Here is a 23,540-nt window from a genome sequence, read left to right on the forward strand (position 1 = left end):
TAACTACTATAATACTGCTCCTATGTACAAGAATATAACTACTATAATACTGCTCCTATATACAAGAATATAACTACTATAATACTGCCCCCTATGTACAAGAATATAACTACTATAATACTTCTCCTATATACAAGAATATAACTACTATAATACTGCTCCTATGTACAAGAATATATCTACTATAATACTGCCCCTATGTACAAGAATATAACTACTATAATACTGCTCCTATATACAAGAATATAACTACTATAATACTGCCCCCTATGTACAAGAATATAACTACTATAATACTGCTCCTATGTACAAGAATATAACTACTATAATACTGCTCCTATATACAAGAATATAACTACTATAATACTGCTCCCTATGTACAAGAATATAACTACTATAATACTTCTCCTATATAAAAGAATATAACTACTATAATACTGCTCCTATGTACAAGAATATAACTACTATAATACTGCTCCTATGTACAAGAATATAACTACTATAATACTGCTCCTATGTACAAGAATATAACTACTATAATACTGCCCCTATGTACAAGAATATAACTACTATAATACTGCTCCTATGTACAAGAATATAACTACTATAATACTGCCCCTATGTACAAGAATATAACTACTATAATACTGCTCCTATGTACAAGAATATAACTACTATAATACTGCCCCTATGTACAAGAATATAACTACTATAATACTGCTCCTATGTACAAGAATATAACTACTATAATACTGCCTCCTATATACAAGAATATAACTACTATAATACTGCCCCCTATGTACAAGAATGTAACTACTATAATACTGCTCCTATGTACAAGAACATAACTACTATAATACTGCCCCCTATGTACAAGAATATAACTACTATAATACTGCCTCCTATATACAAGAATATAACTACTATAATACTGCCTCCTATATACAAGAATATAACTACTATAATACTGCTCCTATGTACAAGAACATAACTACTATAATACTGTTCCTATGTACAAGAATATAACTACTATAATACTGCCCCCTATGTACAAGAATGTAACTACTATAATACTGCTCCTATGTACAAGAACATAACTACTATAATACTGCCCCCTATGTACAAGAATATAACTACTATAATACTGCCCCTATGTACAAGAATATAACTACTATAATACTGCCTCCTATATACAAGAATATAACTACTATAATACTGCCCCCTATGTACAAGAATGTAACTACTATAATACTGCTCCTATGTACAAGAACATAACTACTATAATACTGCCCCCTATGTACAAGAATATAACTACTATAATACTGCCCCTATGTACAAGACTATAACTACTATAATACTGCCCCCTATGTACAAGAATATAACTACTATAATACTGCCCCCTATGTACAAGAATATAACTACTATAATACTGCTCCTATGTACAAGAATATAACTACTATAATACTGCCCCTATATACAAGAATATAACTACTATAATACTGCTCCTGTATACAAGAATATAACTACTATAAGGCTGTGTGCCCACGATGCAATTTTTAAGCGTTTTTACCGCGATTTTCGGCACGAAAACGCTGCGAAAACATTTAAAAATCGTGTACAGAACGCCCCCCGTGCATTCCTATGGCATTCCGCACATGCTGTGCTAATGCTGCGCTTTTTTCCGCGGCGGAATCGCATCGTGGAAAAAATCGCAGCATGCTCATTCTTTTGATTCCGCACCCATAGGAATGCATGAGAATTGCTTACTTCCCACATGTGGCTATGCCCACCATGCGGGAAGTTAAGCGTCTCATGTGCGGTTGGTACCCACGGTGTGGAGGAGAGGAGACTGTCCTCCAGGCCCTGGGTACCATACCCCTGTAAAAAAAAAATAAAAAATAAAAAATCAGGGTATATTTACCTCCCGACGTCCCGCGCTGCATTCCCGGCCTCAGCGTTCCCTGTAATGCCTTGCGACAAGGCCCTGTGATGACGTGGTCTCGCAAGATCGCTTTAGTAACGCGAGACTACGTCATCACAGGTCTCACAAGGCATTACTGGGAACGCTGAGGCCCGGGATGGCAGCGCGGGACGTCGGAAGGTAAATATACCCCGATTTTTTATTTTTTTAGCATTTTAACATCCTATCTTTTACTATTGATGCCACATAGGCGGCCTCAATAGTAAAAACCCGATGCTTCAAATCGCTTGGAAAGTGCTTGAGAAAATCGCACACGAAAATCGCGGCAAAATCGCGAACATAATCGCGGTAAAATCGCGCAGAAAAAACTGCGCGATTTCTGGGAAGGAGTTCGGTTTTCACTGTGCGTTTTAAAACGCTACGTGGGCACACAGCCTAATACTGCCCTATGTACAAGAATATACAATTGTCACAATTAGGTGTCTCGTTAGAGAATACCTGTATATTTTTAGCGGAATGTTGGAAGAGCAGGAGTTGGGTCAGTCACGAGGTCAGTGAGCCTTTGTATCGCTAATTGACCTGTGTGACCAAAAAATGTGTGAAAAATCCTGTTCTTCATTGCCACATCTCCAACACATGGGACTCACCTCCAGAAAAAGAGAGTGTAGTCGAGACAGCAAATTATAACATGAAAACGAGAACAGTTCAAAGCTTTCTGCGTTAAAGAGAAAAATTTGCCTCCATTGATCTTTCGATAGAGAGAAGCCTAAATCCCCCCTAATCTGTGTGAAACATGGCCACCGGGAGGTCTGGTCGGTTAAAGGGAATCTGTCAGCAGAAGTTGGAGGCCTATGTAAATGGCCTGGGTCCGGTCTGATGGGCGGTGTTTCTACTTCTTTCTCCACCCCATCTCTGGCCCCCCGTTCATGATCTTTGACGGTATTAGAGAAGTTCAACTCCATAGTTTCGCGTGCGCAAAGCAATCTTGCTTCGCGCACGCGCAGTATGTTTTGCCCAACTGCGGGCAAAGCCGGAAATCATTACTGCGCATGCGCCGGTACACTATGTCCTGGAAGTATTTCGCCGTGTTCCGGGACATAGTGTACCGGCGCATGCGCAGTAATGATTCTCGGCTTTGCCAAGCATACTGCGCGTGCGTGAAGCAAGATTGCTTTGCGCACGCGAGAACTATGGACTTGAACTTCTCTAATACCGGCAAAGATCGCGGACGGGGGCCACAGATGGGGTGGAGAAAGAAGCAGAAACACCGCCCATCGGACCGGACACAGGCCATTTACATAGGCCTCCAACTTCCGGTGACAGCTTCCCTTTAATCAGTAGAGAGTATGAAATTGATGACATGTGACTCAGAGGTCCGGCACTTTAGCTAGTTGTCTCAAAAGTCGTTTTCTCACTATTATAGGAGGCTCGAGGAGGAAGCAACTGGAGAAAATGCAACCGCTGACCGACTCTCCATACATCTGGGGAGGATGGTGAAGAAACACCAAGGAGATGGTCCTTTGAAAACCAAAGGTTTGCTTCTCCAAAATGACAGACCCTGAAGTGGCCCCTACTTATCCAGACTCGGGATACACTGTTATCGAGAATTGTGCCCATCTTTATGCGCTTACAGTGCCAATGTTTTCAGACCAGAGATTGTGGTCCTTGACGTGATCCAGCAGTATTGATTTGCAGCCGCAGATAACGAGGATGACCTTTAAAATGGGAAGTGCTCATCAAACGAGATTGCCCTTCAATCAGTCTCACCGTATCTCTATCACAGAAGCAATAAGCAATAAAATGAAGGTAGAAATAACAAAGCAAATATTGACATCGCTCCCCCCCCATGTGAAAGCAGCAAAATCCACATACATGTTTAACCGTGACCAATCACAGCCTTCCTAATTTTGTCAAATAACTCTCAATACAAGTCTAGGACTAAGGGCGACTCCACGGGATTCAATACTAAAACAGTTAACGCATCAGAAAAATTATTACTTGATGTGAAGCAGTTTGTCAATCACCAAACTCCTAGTGAACAAGTCTTTCACACCACCGCTCCATCTCAAATTATCCATCGATAGCCAAGGAGGCGTGTGTGTTCCCGTACACTGAGCTCCGACCCTCAACCAAAAAAACACCTCTTGTCTCCCTTCCAAGACTCGGAGAGAAAAGCGAAGGCCAATTTTGCTTTAATGACTCCAACCAAGAGCATTCACATTTCTTGACCACACTGGTGATTTTGTATTAAATCTGGTATTAACTAAGCCCGACATTGTCTAGCTTCCAAGATCAGGAATCATATTTACACCATCTGTTACCTGCCATCAACCTCGTACTATACAACCCGTCAAGTAGTAACATGAAAATTCCCGGTAAATATGAGACTAAAGTTGGCACAACCCAACGATAATGCGGGAAAGAAGGACTTGTCCTGTAGGATTTCCAACAAAATGGAAATGGACTATTTTGGTTTTTCTGAAGTTTTTCTGAAACTGAAGTTCATTTGAACTTCTTGAATGTCATAAACGGCTATGTGGTCTAAGTTGCTCAAAATCCATAATCTCTTATACGTTAAACATGCACTCTACCACTAAACTACATCCCCCAGGCTCCTGCTCTCCTACTAGGCCATAACCTTTTGTTTGATACTTGCTCTAGAGCCAGTGTTCCCAGGCTGGTCGTCTATGCTACCTTTGGATTGCTTGTGAGGTATCTATTTTCCTTTCTCTTCTTATTAGAATGTTTGGACAGTACAAGCTCAGAGGGCCAATTCCACCAAGGACACGCTCTATCTGAAAACTACTTCCAGGGCTCATGGGTTCTACATAGGTTTCACCCAAAAACCCCACAGGAGCACTAAGTACAGTAACAAGCTTTGAGGGCTCGGATTAAACCTTTTCCCACTTCTCGCATCACTCCAAGGCCCTAAAAAATTTAACTCACTACAATGAAGGGTCCACCCTGAAGGAGTTGCTGTTGATTATTCTTTGTGAAGAACTGAAGTCTGACAAACTGCATGGAAAATTGCTGCTGATGATTCAGGAACCGCGCTAATCGGAATGACTCTGTTGAATGACCTTCTGTTAAAATGGCTAGGCTCCTGCCTCCTGTTTGAACGGCTAGGCTTCTGAGTCCCTTGTGTTCCAATAGCTAGGCTCTTGCCTCTTTCTGTCCCAAATTAAAAGCTCCTGCCTCCACAGTCATTACATGAATGAAGCACAAGAACCACTGTTACCAGTACATGAACACAGCATCAGAACCACCGACAGTACATGACTGCAGCATCAAAACCATCGTCACTACATGAATGCAGTGCCAGAGCCACCATAAGTGCCTGAATGCAGTGCCAGAACCACCATAAGCGCCTGAATGCAGTGCCAGAACCACCATAAGCGCCTGAATGCAGTGCCAGAACCACCATAAGCGCCTGAATGCAGTGCCAGAACCACCATAAGTGCCTGAATGCAGTGCAAGAACCACCATAAGTGCCTGAATGCAGTGCCACAACCACCATAAGTGCCTGAATGCAGTGCCACAACCACCATAAGTGCCTGAATCCAGTGCCAGAACCACTATCAGTATCTGAATGCAGCGCCAAAACCACCATCAGTACCTGAATGCAGCGCCAAAACCACCATCAGTACCAGAACCACAGTCAGTACATGAATGCAGCCGCAGAACCACTGTCAGTACATGATTGCAGTGTCAGAACCACTGTCACGTACATCATAGGTACCATCTTCTCTGATTTGAGTCATTCCCATCCCTTTTGTTTCCACGTAATACAGACACCATGATGAGATTTTATGCCCAGAGCTCATCCCTGCAGACTTCTCTCATCTCCATCTGCAGCAGCAATTCCCGACATGGTGCCCTTAAAAATAAAAGTATAATTGACCCTCACTGTGCTTCCTGCACAAAATATTCCACCCACACTGCCCTCTTCATAGTATAATCCTCGACATACTGCCCCCCACACTGACCCTCCCTGTAATGTCCCCCCACACTGTTCCTCTCCATAATATCTCCCCACACTGAGCATTTCCATAATATCCTCCCCACGGTGCCACTCTCAGTAATATTCCCCTCCACATTGAGTCTCAGCATGATATCCCCCTCCCCCCACAGTACCCCGCTGGATAATATTTACCCCCACAGTGCCCCTCTCCATAATACCCCCCCACACACAGTGCCCCACCCCATAAATTGACGTCATCACACTGCTGCACATCGGGGGCGAGGTGTACGGTGCTCCTCCGGCCCCAGTGATGGTGGCACAGTGTTCAAATGTATTTGTGTCTGAAAGATGCAAATGCATTTGGATATTGCGACAAGGGAGCGGCGTCTGCTCTGCGGGCAGCAGCACAACTGCATGCCTGCCCTACACCAACACAACAGGGGCAGCTGTCAGGCAAAAAAGTCTTAGTTACTCACCGGTTAACGGTATTTTTCGGAGTCCATGACAGCACCACCTGAGAGAGGGGATCCGCCCTTCAGGATCAGGAAATCCTACAGATACAAAAATGGCGGCACCTCTCCCACGCATCAGTTGGATTACAGAGCACAAGAGGACCTCCAAGGTTAATGGCATGATTTATGTACAATACTATTACTACTTAATTATTTATCACCAGTGGACATATACAAGAGGAAGACGTGCACACCCAAATTAACTAAGGGAAGGGAATATACGGGTGCTGTCATGGACTCTGAAAAATACTGTTAACCGATGAGTATCTAAGACTTTATTCGGTCGTCCATGACAGCACCACCTGAGAGAATTACAGAGAGTAATAACTACTTTAGGGAGGGACTACAGCCTGCAGCACCCTTACACCAAAGGAGAGGTCTGCGGAAGCACCCAGGTCTAGCCTATAATGACTATAAAAGGTGTTCGCTAGCGTATTTTTTGACGCTCTAAGACCATTTCCTAGGGCCTTGATGGGAGACAAACAGGGCATTCTCTTTCTTCCAAGGATCGGTAACTGCCAGATATTCTATGAGACATCTCCTAACATCCAGGGTGTGTAGTTTCTTTTCCTTCTCGTTAGCTGGATTGGGGAGGAAGGATGGAAGGACTATTTCCTGTGTCCTATGAAAGCTAGAAACTACTTTAGGTAGGTACGCTGGATCAGGCCTAAGTATTACCCGATCGTCTCTGAGCTGTATATAAGGAGGACGCCTAGATAATGCCTGGATGTCGCTGACTCTACGAGCTGACGTCAGAACTACCAGGAAGGCTACTTTGAGGGACAAGTTTTTTATGGAAGCTGATGAGATGGGTTCAAATGGAGCTTCCGTCATAGCCATGAGGACTAGGTTCAAGTCCCATGGCATGAATCTATCCTTCACTACCGGTCTGGATCTACCTGCTGCTTTACTGAATCTACTGACCCAGTAATTACCCGCGATGTTGCAGTTAAAGAGGGCCCCCAAGGCTGATACTTGTACTTTAAGGGTACTGGCGGAAAGCCCCATGTCCAGACCTTTCTGTTGAAATTCTAAGATTTGAATTATAGGCGCTGAATCCCCAGCGACTACTCCTGAGTTCTGAAGGATTTTTTTCCAAATTCTGACGTAAATTTTGGTCGTAATGATTTTCCTACTTTTAAGTAGGGTGTTAATCAGGTCTGGGGAGAAGCCTTTATCTATTAGCAGTGACTGTTCAAACTCCACGCTGTCAGATGTAGGCCAGCCACCTGAGGATGGAAGACTGGGCCCTGGGATAGGAGATCCGGGATGTCCGGAAGAACCCAAGGATCGGACACCGATATGGTCTTGAGGCATGAGAACCATGCCCTACTGGGCCAAAATGGAGCTATAACTATAACCCTTGCCCTGTCTTTTCTGATTTTCCTCATCACCAGGGGTAGAAGAGATAGGGGAGGGAAGGCGTAGGCTAGCCTGAAGTCCCATTTTATCAAAAAGGCATCTACCGCCAGAGGATTCTCTCTGGGATTTAGGGAGCAGAATTGTCTTATTTTCCTGTTTTCCTTGGTGGCGAAGAGATCTACCTCTGGTTGTCCCCACCTTTGTACAATCAGGTTGAAGATGGAGGTTTTTAGGGACCATTCTCCTTGCTTTAGCAGATTGCGGCTTAAGAAGTCTGCCGTGTTGTTTTCTTTCCCTTTTATATGTAGAGCTGTTAAAGATAGAAAATGCTGCTCTGCTAGTTGGAACAAACGCTCTGCTACATTCATCAGGGGTTTGGAACGAGTCCCGCCTTGGTGATTGATATAAGCCACGGTGACCTGATTGTCGGAGAACACTCACACATGATGGCCCTGTAGATACACAAGGAGCTTTTTAGCTGCCTGCTCCACTGCTGTCAGGTTAGACGACATTTCTATCTGATGATGCTCCCATAGGCCCTGGACCAAAATCTCACCCATATAGGCCCCCCAACCGGATGGGCTTGCATCTGTGGTGATTATGCGGGTTATGTTATACTCCCAGGGCACCCCTCTGGATAAATTATCCTTCTCTAGCCACCACTCTAGGGACTCCCTTGTGTTTCGTTACAAAGTTAGTGGAGTGCCCCTTGAGCCAGGGCCGTGGGGTACTCGGTACCAGGCCTGTGGAGTTTCAATGGGAGATGTCACGGTAGCTGTGACCCGGACCGTGGCCCTGGGCGTCCATTGTAAAAGGGGAATGTTGAATGTGTGGATGATGATTAAAGTTTATTAGTGAATGATTCGTGATGCCACCTGTGGTGTTCGGCAATGAAGATGTTAAGCCGACGCTGCAGACAGATCCTCTGGGACAGATGGTGTGGTGCAGCAATGATGGTGTAGCCCTCCACAGGCAGGGCTGTAGTCCCAGGGCAGTGTATTAGATATAGAGGAAGAGGGTGCAGTGTTCAGCACAGAGATGTAGCAGTGCCAAGTGGGTTGGCGCAGGAATAAGCGGAGGACACCAGGGCATGTAGTTCCAAAGCTTTACTCAGTCTGTTGTGCATACAGGTGCCCGCATCCATGCCGTGTCCTCCATGTCCAGGAAGGATGGGAAATCTTGAAAAATGAAATTCTCAAAGCACAGTTGTTAACAATTCCGAAAAGAGGGAAGAATAGGAAGCAGTTAAGGAAACCAGGATGGATGAACACAGAACTTAAGCACATGCTAAAAAGGAAGAAAAAAATGTTTATAAAATGGAAAGAGGGAGGCATATCTAAAGAAGAATATAATGCTGTCTGCAGAACCTGCAGGGCACAAATCAGATTAGCTAAAGCTGAAAATGAATTGAGGCTTGCAAGAGATGTCAAAAGCAATAATAAAGGATTTTGGGGATATGTCAAAAGTAAAAGAAAAGTCAAAGATGCTTATAGGATTTTTACAGGATGAAAATGATGAAATGGTAAGACAGGATGTTGAAAAGGCTGAACTTTTAAATTCCTATTTTGCATCTGTTTTCTCTCAGAAAGGAAATGTAACATCAACTGTTATTCACTGTCCTATTAAGGGAATAGAAGAATCCAGGATATCTATAAACAGAAAGATAGTGAGGAAACACTTAGCTAGCCTAAATGAATTCAAGTCTCCAGGTCCAGATGAATTACACCCCAGAGTACTGAAGGAGCTAGCAGAAGAAATTTTTGAACCCCTCTCTATAATCTTTGAAAATTCTTGGAGAACAGGAGAAGTGCCAGAAGACTGGAGAAGAGCAAATGTTGTTCCTATCTTCAAAAAGGGGAAGAAGGTGGACCCAGGTAACTATAGGCCGGTGAGTCTGACTTCTATACCAGGAAAGATCTTTGAACAAATTATTAAACAACATGTATGTCAATACCTGGATAAGAATGAAGTGATTAAACAGAGTCAGCATGGGTTTGTAACTAATAAGTCATGTCAGACTAACTTAATTTCCTTCTATGACGGTATCACTGATTGGGTGGATCAAGGAAATGCTGTAGATATAGTATATCTTGACTTCAGCAAAGCATTTGACAAAGTCTCTCATACAATCCTTATTGAAAAAATGACTAAGTATGGAATGGACAAGGCAACTGTTAGGTGGATTCATAACTGGCTTAGTGATCGGACCCAAGGAGTGGTCGTAAATGGCTGCACATCCAGTTGGAAGAATGTCTCAAGTGGGGTACCACAGGGCTCTGTCCTGGGCCCTGTATTGTTCAACATCTTTATCAACGATTTAGATGAAGGAATTGAGGGTAAACTGATTAAATTTGCTGATGACACAAAGCTAGGAGGGATAGCTAATACTAGAGAAGAGAGAGAGGATTCAAAAAGATTTAAATAAACTGGAGAAGTGGGCAGCAACTAACAGAATGGTTTTTAACAGGGAGAAATGCAAAGTACTACATCTGGGCAATAAAAATGGAAAAAACATATATAGAATGGGAGGAATAGGGCTAAGTGACAGCACATGTGAAAAAGACTTGGGTATACTAATAGATCACAGACTGAATATGAGTCAACAGTGTGATGCAGCAGCAAAAAAGGCAAATGCAATTCTAGGATGTATTAACAGAAGCATACAGTCTAGATCACGTGAAGTCATTATTTCCCTCTACTCCTCTTTGGTCAGACCTCATCAGGAATATTGTGTCCAGTTTTGGGCACCACATTTTAAAAAAGACATCAACAAACTGGAGCAAGTTCAGAAAAGAGCGACCAGAATGGTGACCGGTCTGCAAACCCTGTCTTATGAGGAAAGGTTGCAGGATTTGGGAATGTTTAGTTTGCAAAAGAGAAGACTGAGAGGAGACTTAATAGCTGTCTACAAATATCTAAAGGGCTGTCACATTGTAGAAGGATCAACTTTATTCTCATTTGCACAAGGAAAGACTAGAAGCAATGGGATGAAACTGAATGGGAGGAGACACAGATTAGATATTAGAAAAAACTTTTTGACAGTTAGAGTGATCAATGAGTGGAACAGGCTGCCACGAGAAGTGGTGAGTTCTCCTCCAATGGAAGTCTTCAAACAGAGGCTGGACAGACATCTGACTGGGATGATTTAGCGAATCCTGCTTTGAGCAGGGGGTTGGACCAGATGGCCCAGGAGGTCCCTTCCAACTCTACGATTCTATGATTCTATGATTCTATGTCAGGGGCTCAGCCAACCTCCAGGCCAGATGAAGTACTCCGTTCCACCACTCCGCCAACATATGTGCCTTTTCTGAACGTCTCTCTCCTTAGCGCTCGTAGTGAAGTACTCACGGTACTGAGTTACACTGGAGTTCCTCCTTTCAGATGTTCTTAGAACTCTACTTGTACGGCAGACAGCTGTAGCCTGCTTCGGGGACTCCTTGCTACTAAGTCCCGGCTCACTCTCGTTGCTGTTGTGCCCCCAAGTGTTGTGTGGGAATAAAGTGGTGACAACTTCTATTCCTCCGGTGTCTGTCGCAGGACCATTAGTATCCATACAACCTCGGGGACCGGACCCCGGCCATGCGCCTAGAACTTGAGGAAGGGCTTTACTCTAACCCTAATCCTTTTTTCTCTTCTTCTCCTTACGTTCCGTACAAAACTATCTTTCTTATGGAGAATTAGGCCTTCTGAATATCTCTTTCCTGTGCCAGCAGACCCAGGTCACTGAGGTCTGCTGCAGCACTTACTTCAATCCATCCTTCTCAGGGGAGCTTCTCTCACAGACTGACCTAGTCAGACTGCCTTAGTCCTAATATTCTCCTGCTCTCTTGTGCAGTCTAAGCTCCACCCACCTCCCAGCACTCTTCGTGTTCCAAGCAGGGAGCCACCAAAGGGTGCTTTGCTACACTACTTTGTGGTGTGGGGTGCAGGTGTTGGAGTGTGGTCAGGTGTCTCCACCTTTCCTGGATGGTGGGGCACCACACCTCAGGAGGAGGTGCAGTACCTCCGTGGCGACTGAACCCTCAGGGGGGCCACATTAGCTGGCCCTCCAAGTAACCCCCAAGAACTCTTTGATGTAATAAAACCTCGCCCTGTAGTTTCCTTGCATGAAACTGGGCCCACCGAACCGCGGGGATACAGGACTAGAGAGAACCCAGAAGGGACATGGCTTTCCTGATGGACATGGTGGGGTTATTGGAAGCGTTCAGGACCTGATAGTGTAGGCGAACAAGCTTCTCCGGAGGCAGACAGCATTCCTGTTTCTCGGAGTCTAGGATTAGGCCTAAGAATTGCTGCACTCTCATCGTCTGTAACCGAGATTTTTTGATGTTAAGCAACCATCCTAACCGCTCTAGGGCAGACATTGCCCTTTGTAGCTGTTCCAAACAATGTTCCGCCGTTTTGCCTACAATAAGGAAGCCATCCAGGTAGGGGACTACTAGAATGTCTGATTCACGTAGATGGGCCATAACTTCCGCTATAACTTTAGTAAACACCCGGGAGCGATGCCACCCCAAAGGGGATGGCCGCATATTGAAAATGTTGAACTGACCCATCTAACTGAACCGCCACCCTGAGGTAACGCTGATGAGCTGCGTGAATGGGTATCTGGTAGTAGGCGTCTTTTAAATCTAACACCACCATAAAGCAATTTTGAAACAGCAATTTTATTGTGGAATTGATTGTTTCCATTTTGAACAGACATATGACCAGAAACTCGTTGAGGGCCTTAAGATTTATTATAGTCCTGAAGGAGCTGTCTGGCTTACGGACTAGGAACAGAGGGGAGTAGAAACCTTTTCCCCTTTCTCCCTCTGGAACCTCTGTCAGGACCTTCTTGCGGCATAGATCATAACCCACGGCCTCCAGGGCAGCTTGTTCTGATGGGGAAGACCTGAGTGGGGGGACCTTAAATCGATCTTAGGGAACCCAGGAGAATTCTAGTCGTAGTCCTGCAGCTATCAACCCCAGTATCCAGTTGCTACTAGAGATCAGCGACCAGGCCGGGTAGAAGGCAGCTAGTCTCCCTCCTACCAGAGCAACTAGTCATTGGGGCGGCTTTTTAGCGTCACGTGCTGGACCTTCCTGGCGCCCCCCTCCTACAGAATGGAACAGAGTCGGGACCTGGCCTGGATATCTCCCGGCCAACACTTCAACCAGAGCGCCCTTCGGGCTGCATTAGATAATCCTGCGGACCTGGCCGCCATCCTTGCAGAGTCCGCCGAAGCATCAGCTAAAAAAGCAGCAGCATTTTGGATGATCGGCAGGGTTTTCCGGATGGATGCTCTCGAGGCTCCGTCTTTCAGCTGAGAATCCAGTTGATCTAGCCAGACCATCATGGATCTGGCTGTACATGTGGCAGCTACCGCTGGTCTTAGAGCGCCCGCTGACATCTCCCATGTTCCCTTTAGAAAAGAATCCGCTTTTTTATCCAACGGATCTTTTAAGGAGGCCATGTCGTCAAAGGGTATGGAGGATTTTTTGGAGGCTTTGGCTACTGCTGCGTCAAGCTTAGGGGCCTTATCCCATCTGCTTACCACTGGGTCATCAAAAGGGTACCTCCACTTGAAGGCTGGTGGCAAGGTGCCCCTCTTTTCAGGCCTCTTCCATTTTCTATCTATCAGGCTCTGGACTTTATCATTTAATGGAAAAGCCCTGCGCTTCCTGTGATCTTGACCCCCGAACATCATGTCCTGTGCTGAGAGTTCCAGCTTTGTGTCTGCTACCCCCATGGTGGACCTTATTGCTTGGACTAGCCTATCCATTTGGTCTAAGGGAAAGCAGAACCGGCTAGAGTCTTCATCCGAAGAAGACGAAGAGGAGGCCATGGACTCTGAAGAATCATCGTATTTCCTAGGGGCGACTGAGGACTCAGAGCCTGAAAAACTAGCCTCTCTTCTCCTAGAAGATTCCCCTTGTGATAGGGCTTTCATCTCTGTCCTGATTATCTCCCTCAGGCTTGTGGCGCAGTCAGGCGTCTCTTCCGCTACCTGTATAAACGGGGGAGAGTGTAAGGGCCTGTCAATCCATCCATGCACGCATGGCTGACACAACTTTTTAGGGTGGGCATCTGGCAAGGGGCAACTACAGAGGGCACATTCCCTGTGCATCTGTTTTCCCGAACTTTTCTTCCCCTGCGAAAAAAAAAACATAAGGGAACACTGAATCTGGGTACTTTCACGGAGATCTCTTACCCATGCAGTTGAAGCAGGTACCGGCTCACAGAGGGAGGCAGGGGGATCCTTCAGTCTGGAGGAACTTCTGCGGCTCTGTCCGCTCGTTCGTCCTTGCTTCTTTTGCTGGCCACTTGTATGAGGCTTCACTGTGGCCTGTTTCTGCAGGCGCTCCTGCACCTCGTCCTGCTGGTCTATGGGGACTTCCATAGTATCCATTGCTGCAATGGGCCTTCAGAAGCACCCCAGCAGCGTCCCAGCCTGCCTTATAATGCCTCATGATATCCGGCTCAGCAGGGTTCTGGCCGAGGGCACCTCCCACCTGGGACCCTCCCGCGACCTCCCAGCCCCGTGCTCCGGCCTCCCCCCCCCTGGCTGCTGCACGCGACCCAGGATAGCAGCGCTTCTGTGGCGCATACCAGAAAGCCGCCCAGCACCCGACTTCCGGTTTTGGCGTTCCTGGCCCCACCCCCTCCGCCGCGTCACTTCCGCCGCTCACCTGAGACCACGGGAGCGCGCGGAAAGGAGCCGGCATGGCTCCCCCGACTCGGTAGTACCTCCAGCCCCCCCGTGCGCCACCCTGCGCCTGCCAACTGGGCGCTAACGTCGGACCCGGATGAGGAGAGGATCGGACGCCAGGGGGGACGCACCAGGAGGGGCCGGGACATACATACCTCTGGTGCTGGCACTCTGGATACGGCTGTCCTCCGAACCCCTTGCTCCACCTGCTCCGCACACTGCCGTGGAGACCTGCCCGACCCCACCGTGGCGCTTCCAGGGACCACGCACTGACCGATGTAGGAGACCCCCCCGCTACCTGGGTCGGTCAGCCGGCCTGGGAATATCCTCGATGATCCAGGTCGGACGATCTGTAGGAAGTTCTGTCCTCTAGGAACAGGAAACCAACTGATGCGTGGGAGAGGTGCCGCCCTTTTTGTATCTGTAGGTTTCCTGTTCCTGAAGGGCGGATCCCCTCTCTCAGGTGGTGCTGTCATGGACGACCGAATAAACTGGTCATTACTTATTAGGAGCTTACACTTTGCTGCTGCAGTCACTGACGCCTTCCGTAAATTGTATGGTGACATCCAAGTTTCCTGTTGCTCAAAGAGCAATGTATTGTGGAAGCCTTGATGAAATTTATACAAATGCAGTTCGTCTGTAGGATCACATCAGTGACAGCCGGTAGAACCAAAAATAAGGTTTGTTCCAGCAGAATTGTGAATGCAGCTCTGAATAGTCTGGAGAGTTTATTTGCGATCTTACTGTCTGAAGGTGTACTTAGAAATCGTTACATACTGGACAGTCCATAATAAGGAACCCTGGAGCCATTTTTAATTAGAAGTAAAATTCTGCAGCCTTCAGAGCTGAAATCTCCCATCATTTCCTGCTCCTTCAGTGTCTGCACACAGCGTGCTTTGATTGTTTGCATTCTAGGATTGATCAATTGAAAATGTTAAGGTTGGGATTTTTATTACATGACAGGTATTGATGGATGACAAGGAGAAAATAGAAATAAGCTAGAAAATACATCACCCCAAAAATTATTAAATATATCCTGAGTTTCCGGAGCTGGCAACCGCAGCATAATTACATCTACAGAGCAGGAAACCGCTGACAAGCAGGTGGTGATAGAAGCAGAATGGTAAAAAAAACAATTCAAAGGAAAAGAATAAGTGTCCACACCCTGTTCTCGGGACATGGTCTGGATGAGCGGAGTGGGCACAGTATAGCGGTTCCACCAACTAATCGCCTCGTGCTACTTCTCCTGAACCCTGCGTTGCTGTTTTTTTTCCTGCTCTTCTCTGTTCCTGAGATATGGCCCCCTCTTCCCTATATATATATATATATATATATATATATATATATATATATAAAGCTAGTAGCTTTAGCCAAGTGGGTATGGCCCCAAGCGCTCCTGAGTGGGTGGTGGGTGTTTTCTTGAGAACCACGGCCAGTTGGATAAAAGGACTAGATGAATATACAGGAGAGAGGAGGCCATACAAGAGGCACTGAGAGGCACGGGAACAAAAGAAAAACAAATACCTATTAATGAACGGGTGATTGTTCCTCTTTGAGGCCAAACTTACTCTTGCTTTGACACAGCCTCCCAACCTGCACTTAACACCTCCTTATAGGAAATGAGCACAAACGCCACATCTTTTGGGTCTCGCGTAATATTGAAATATTCAATATCATATCATAGCCAAAAAAATTGCCTCAAAATGCAGCAGAGTAACAGAGGAGTATTACTGATCTGTAATATTTTATTATAGCTCACATGATTACGTTTATTAGCTTAGAATGAATCAGAACCATAAAAGAGAATGCAGTAATAATAATAATAATGATAATAACACTATCGTACAAGTCTCTCACATGGAAAAAGGAAATTACCTCTCCATTACGCTGATAGGAGAGCGTCCAAAACTATGAATGCTGATTGTTTCCTATAACATCAATTTGAATAATAAAAACAGTTTTAGAATCCATTTTATGGTCTTTTTTTAGACACATTAGGCATCAAAATTGTGCAAAATTGACATTTGGCAAAGATTTGGTGAAGTGCAAATAATTCTCTTTCTGATTTCACCTGTTTTGATCTGAATGATTTATTAGACCCAGTACAATATGGGGGTTCAACTTCTGAAACCTGAAATGAGTACACACATGGAGTCAAAACGCAGCTCCCTGTTTTTTCCCAGTACAGGCCACCACTGTTAATCCCAAAACCGTGTTTGGATGATTTTTTTTCGTAGTCACACCTTTGGCCTCTACCCCCATGCCAAGGTGATTGACCTTTTTCCCAGTATATCTAAATTTGGGGTTTTTTTCTCCTGGCGGAGGGCATTTTAAGCACCTGACACCCCTCCACCACCTCTTGGATTCTACAGAAATGATGGTGTGAGACACTAAACTCAAAACCATGTGAAGATCTCACGAGATTCCCAATATTTTACAGAGAAGGAAATAAGAAAAAATAAAACGTCGTCTATGTATCTACAAGTTTATATTAAAAAATCCACTAATCACATCCTGACCTCACAGTACTTTCTGCAAGATGTAAAGGATGACAAAGGGGCAGAGAGCTGGAAAATAATCCAAATCAATGACCCCTATATTTCAATATGCTGCACGGACAATGAACTGGACACTAGTAGTGGGGGGAAGGGGCTACACGGACAATAAACTGGACACTAGTAGTGGGGGGAAGGGGCTACACGGACAATGAACTGGACACTAGTAGTGGGGGGAAGGGGATACACAGACAATGAACTGGAAACTAGTAGTGGGGGAAGGGGCTGCACGGACAACGAACTGGACACTAGTAGTGGGGGGAAGGGGCTGCACGGACAACGAACTGGACACTAGTAGTGGGGGGAAGGGGCTACACAGACAATGAACTGGACACTAGTAGTGGGAGGAAGGGGCTACAGACACTAGTAGTGGGGGGAAGGGGCTGCACGGACAATAAACTGTACACTAGTAGTGGGGGAAGGGGCTGCACGGACAATAAACTGGACACTAGTAGTGGGGGGAAGGGGCTGCACGGACAATAAACTGGACACTAGTAGTGGGGGGAAGGGGCTGCATGGACAATGAACTGGACACTAGTAGTGGGGGGAAGGGGCTGCACGGACAATAAACTGGACACTAGTAATGGGGGGGAAGGGGCTGCATGGACAATAAACTGGACACTAGTAGTGGGGGGAAGGGGCTGCACGGACAATAAACTGGACACTAGTAGTGGGGGGAAGGGGCTGCATGGACAATGAACTGGACACTAGTAGTGGGGGGAAGGGGCTGCACTGGACACTAGTAGTGGGAGGAAGGGGCTGCACGGACAATAAACTGGACACTAGTAGTGGGGTGAAGGGGCTGCGTGGACAATGAACTGGACACTAGTAGTGGGGGGAAGGGTGCAATATCAAAATAAGATTTTGTGAACTTTGTATTAGGGGTTAACTATATACAAAGAAGGAATATACAGAAAGGAGGCAGGAATGTGCAGGGGAACGTACATGTGAACAAGGTGCGGTCGTGGGAAAGGCAAAGGTTCGATCTGCAGTGACTGAAGCGTCAGTTTAGCAGAGATGAAGATGTGTAAAAGTCACTGCACAATAAATCTTCTCTGTCAATGGTAGATATATCTGAAAGGAAGGCTCAGACCGTGTCATTTTGTGGTGGGCCCTGGGTATATGCTGCCCAATGGCACTCCGGCCCCCCACAGTTTCAGAAACCAGAGGCACCAGCTATCTCTCGGACCCGTTTGTCCGTCTCCCTCCGTAGCTCTTGTCAGACACTCTCTCGGGCCCGTTTGTCCGTCTCCCTCCGTAGCTCTTGTCAGACACTCTCTCGGGCCCGTTTGTCCGTCTCCCTCCGTAGCTCTTGTCAGACACTCTCTCGGGCCCGTTTGTCCATCTCCCGCCGTCGCTCTTGTCAGACACTCTCTCGGACCCGTTTGTCCATCTTCCTCTGTAGCTCTTGATGGACACAACACATTATCTAAAAGACAGAAAGAAGAGATCAGCGGCGCCCTGATTACCCCAACACCGGCACTGATACCACTGCCAATTACAGTTACATCTAAAGCAGCACTCAAAATTCTGCTGGTATCCAGTTAGCTCTCAGCATCACACTCTGCCCCCTGCTGGATCAAAGTCTGTACAGAATATGCTGTGTTGCCTTGTGGGAGATGTAGTGTCTACAGCAGGCCCTACATATTATGTGATGCTTTCCTCATAATGACATGCAGTAAGATAAGTAGAACTGCAAAAACAATTAAAATGGATTTCCAGGATTAGAAAACCATGGCTGCTTTCTTGCAGAAGCAGTGCAACCTCTGCCTACAGGTTGATCGTGGTATTGCAGCTCATTATTTATAATGCAGAGGTTGGAGCCTGGACCAGGGAGCTTGTGTCACGCTCTGCCCCTTTATGGTATACCACAGCCTATTAATTTTGTGCAAAGTGTTCCTTTAAATGCCTATAATATTGACTATGGAAAAAGTCTCACTCACCCAGAGCTTTGCGGCATTTTCCTACAAATTGAGAGCGCCACGACACAATGCTCATCGCGGACCTGCAGCAAAAACATTATAACGAACGTTTATTACAGCACAGATGTACAGTGGTGTTAAAACCAGAAACTGCAACCACAGGACTGATTAACTCTGCAGTCCTCGCTCACGTATAGTGGATGTAAGGCTATGTGCACGCGTAGTTTTAGGTGCTGTGGATATGTCCCTGCGGATTTTGGAAAATCTGCAGGTAAATCCGCAGGTCAAAATACCTGCAGTTTACCTGCTGATTAGCCTGCGGCTTTGCCCTGCGGTTTCACACCTCACAATGGGAAGGTGTGAAACCGCAGCGGAATCCGCACAAAGAATTGACATGCTGCGGATTGTAATCCGCAACAAATCCGCACGGAAAAATCCGCAGCATGTGCACAGCGTTTTTGGTTTTACCAGAATGGTACTGTACAACGCAGCAGAATCCGCACCGTGTGCACATAGCCTAAGGCCCCATATACAGGCACTTCTCACAAAATTAGCATATCATTGAAAAGTTAATGTATTTCAGTTCTTCAATACAAAACGTGAAACTCATATAGGGGCTTCCCCTCCTTGTGGAGTGTGTCAGTGACTGCCTTCTGGACATCTGTCAGGTCAGCAGTCTTCCCCATGATTGTGGAGTGTGTCAGTGACTGCCTTCTGGACATCTGTCAGGTCAGCAGTCTTCCCCATGATTGTGGAGTGTGTCAGTGACTGCCTTCTGGACATCTGTCAGGTCAGCAGTCTTCCCCATGATTGTGGAGTGTGTCAGTGACTGCCTTCTGGACATCTGTCAGGTCAGCAGTCTTCTCCATGATTGTGGAGTGTGTCAGTGACGGCCTTCTGGACATCTGTCAGGTCAGCAGTCTTCCCCATGATTGTGGAGGGTGTCAGTGACTGCCTTCTGGACATCTGTCAGGTCAGCAGTCTTCCCCATGATTGTGGAGCTACTGAAACAGACTAAGGGACCTTTATAAACACTTAGGAGCCTTTAAAGGGGTTTATTGTTAATTATTCTAATGTACTGAGATAATGACTTATGGGTTTTCATTGGCTGTAAGCCATAATCATCAACATCACCAGCAATAAACCCGTGACATAGATCCCTCTGTGTGTAATGACTCTATAGAATACAGGAGAGTCACTGTTTGTATTGAAGAACTGAAATAAATTCACTTTTTGATGATATTCTAATTTTGTGAGAAGCTCCTGTAAATCGCCCTGTAATTCACAGACACGGGGAGGAATCTGCACATCTCATCACTTATCTTATTATTGGAAATGAGCAGATAACAGGGAACAATAGATCACATTCACCCTTCGTAACCTGAAATGGCAGATAACTGAGCGATAAATTGCATTAGTTGGACGGAGGATCTCGATGTTACTAATGGTGTAATCGCTGATCTATAAAGTTACAGATCATCAGACGGATGTAAATGATAAGCGGCACTTACCGGGGACTGGCAAGGTCCTGCTATAGTCAGGGATGAAGAAGTTAAAAGTCTCAGAGACGAGTGACTCTAAAATCGAAAGAGAGAGGAAGTTTATAGGAACAGCAGACGTCAGATTTAAAGGGCTGCAGACACAAAGCGGATCACATCACGTGGGCCGAGCTCCAAATATTTGCTATGAAATAAAGAAAGTAAAACCTGGAGGACTCCACTCATTTCCTGCAATCGGAGCATGAATCATTGCCGTGTACAATCCATAAGGAGCGGCGCTCCCTACCAACACCAGGTTACTTTAATTCAAGGTCATCCTCTCAAAAGTACAGGAACCTGGAGCAATATTATTATCATTATTGGGGAGCAATATCCCCCAGCACCCCGACTGGAAGGCGGCGTGCCTAACTGATCACTGTGCTGACGGAGTGTCAGTCTCCACTTTGTTCTAGCATTGTATTCATGAATTTGATGTAGATTTAATCCAGAACATCCTGGAGGCTTCATCCATAGTTATTTGTATATATGGAGCATTTACAGCCTCTCTGGAGTCCGGGAGACGCTGACGTCACAAAAACAATCATAGTTCTTAAAAATTAAGGCTATGTGCACACGCTGCGGTTTTTGCTGCGGTTCCGCTGCGGTTTTGGCCCTGCAGAACCGCAGCAGGTCCGCAGACATGGTACTTTACCATGTTAGCCTATGGGTTTTCAAAACCGCAGTGCTCACGCTGCGTTTTTTTCCGCGCAGTTTTGCAGCGGTTTTTTTTCCGCAGCATGTCAATTATTTCTGCGGATTCTGCTGCGGTTTCACACCTTTATCATAGTAGAGGTGTGAAACCGCAGGGCAAAACCGCAGACCAAACCGCAGCAAAACCGCAGGTCACTTTACCTGCGGTTTTACCTGCGGTTCCGCGGGAAAAAACCCGCAGGTGAATCTGCAGTGTGTGCACATAGCCTTAAATAGAAACCGTAGGACTGAGACATGATGCAGAACAGACAAGTAATGCACACTCATCCTATACCTGAGAGGTGACGGCAGTACAGTACTGTGCACACTCATCCCATACCTGAGAGGTGACGGCAGAACAGTACTGTGCACACTCATCCCATACCTGAGAGGTGACGGCAGAACAGTACCGTGCACACTCACCCCATACCTGAGAGGTGACAGCAGTACAGTACTGTGCACACTCATCCCATACCTGAGAGGTGACGGCAGAACAGTACTGTGCACACTCATCCCATACCTGAGAGGTGACGGCAGAACAGTACTGTGCACACTCATCCCATACCTGAGAGGTGACGGCAGAGCAGTACTGTGCACACTCATCCCATACCTGAGAGGTGACGGCAGAACAGTACTGTGCACACTCATCCCATACCTGAGAGGTGACGCAGAACAGTACTGTGCACAGTCATCCCATACCTGAGAGGTGACGGCAGAGCAGTACTGTGCACACTCATCCCATACCTGAGAGGTGACGGCAGAACAGTACTGTGCACACTCATCACCCATACCTGAGAGGTGACAGCAGTACAGTACTGTGCACACTCATCCCATACCTGAGAGGTGACAGCAGAACAGTACTGTGCACACTCATCCCATACCTGAGAGGTGACGGCAGAACAGTACTGTGCACACTCATCTCATACCTGAGAGGTGACGGCAGAACAGTACTGTGCACACTCACCCCATACCTGAGAGGTGACAGCAGTACAGTACTGTGCACACTCATCCCATACCTGAGAGGTGACGGCAGAACAGTACTGTGCACACTCATCCCATACCTGAGAGGTGACGGCAGAACAGTACTGTGCACACTCATCCCATACCTGAGAGGTGACGGCAGAGCAGTACTGTGCACACTCATCCCATACCTGAGAGGTGACGGCAGAACAGTACTGTGCACACTCATCCCATACCTGAGAGGTGACGGCAGAACAGTACTGTGCACAGTCATCCCATACCTGAGAGGTGACGGCAGAGCAGTACTGTGCACACTCATCCCATACCTGAGAGGTGACGGCAGAGCAGTACTGTGCACACTCATCCCATACCTGAGAGGTGACGGCAGAGCAGGACTGTGCACACTCATCCCATACCTGAGAGGTGACGGCAGAACAGTACTGTGCACACTCATCCCATACCTGAGAGGTGACGGCAGAACAGTACTGTGCACACTCATCCCATACCTGAGAGGTGACGGCAGAACAGTACTGTGCACACTCATCCCATACCTGAGAGGTGACGGCAGAACAGTACTGTGCACACTCATCCCATACCTGAGAGGTGACGGCAGAACAGTACTGTGCACACTCGTCCCATACCTGAGAGGTGACGGCAGAACGGTACTGTGCACACTCATCACCCATACCTGAGAGGTGACGGCAGAACGGTACTGTGCACACTCATCACCCATACCTGAGAGGTGACGGCAGAACGGTACTGTGCACACTCATCCCATACCTGAGAGGTGACGGCAGAGCGGTACTGTGCACACTCATCCCATACCTGAGAGGTGACGGCAGAACAGTACCGTGCACACTCATCCCATACCTGAGAGGTGACGGCAGAACAGTACCGTGCACACTCATCCCATACCTGAGAGGTGACAGCAGTACAGTACCGTGCACACTCATCCCATACCTGAGAGATGACGGCAGAACAGTACCGTGCACACTCATCTCATACCTGAGAGGTGACGGCAGAGCAGTACTGTGCACACTCATCCCATACCTGAGAGGTGACGGCAGTACAGTACTGTGCACACTCATCCCATACCTGAGAGGTGACAGCAGAACAGTACTGTGCACACTCATCCCATACCTGAGAGGTGACAGCAGAACAGTACTGTGCACACTCATGCCATACCTGAGAGGTGACAGCAGAGCAGTACTGTGCACGCTCATCCCATACCTGAGAGGTGACAGCAGTACAGTACCGTGCACACTCATCCCATACCTGAGAGGTGACAGCAGTACAGTACTGTGCACGCTCATCCCATACCTGAGAGGTGACAGCAGAACAGTACTGTGCACACTCATCCCGTACCTGAGAGGTGACAGCAGAACAGTACTGTGCACACTCATGCCATACCTGAGAGGTGACAGCAG

The 23,540-nt window shown here is 46.6% G+C and overlaps 1 long non-coding RNA gene across 1 annotated transcript; it reads right to left on the minus strand.

The window, feature by feature from the left end:
• Window positions 1-16,175: 16,175 nt before the first annotated feature.
• LOC141050712 (uncharacterized) lies at window positions 16,176-20,564 on the minus strand. Its single transcript, XR_012220526.1, has 3 exons — window positions 20,437-20,564; window positions 18,947-19,008; window positions 16,176-18,432 (listed from the first exon to the last, which is right to left on the minus strand). It is a non-coding gene; the product is annotated as an uncharacterized lncRNA (long non-coding RNA).
• Window positions 20,565-23,540: the final 2,976 nt, after the last annotated feature.

The sequence above is a fragment of the Dendrobates tinctorius genome, unplaced genomic scaffold (assembly GCF_039654945.1).
Source record: "Dendrobates tinctorius isolate UK_male_01 unplaced genomic scaffold, ASM3965494v1 ptg000152l, whole genome shotgun sequence".
Taxonomy (NCBI): Eukaryota; Metazoa; Chordata; class Amphibia; order Anura; family Dendrobatidae; genus Dendrobates; species Dendrobates tinctorius.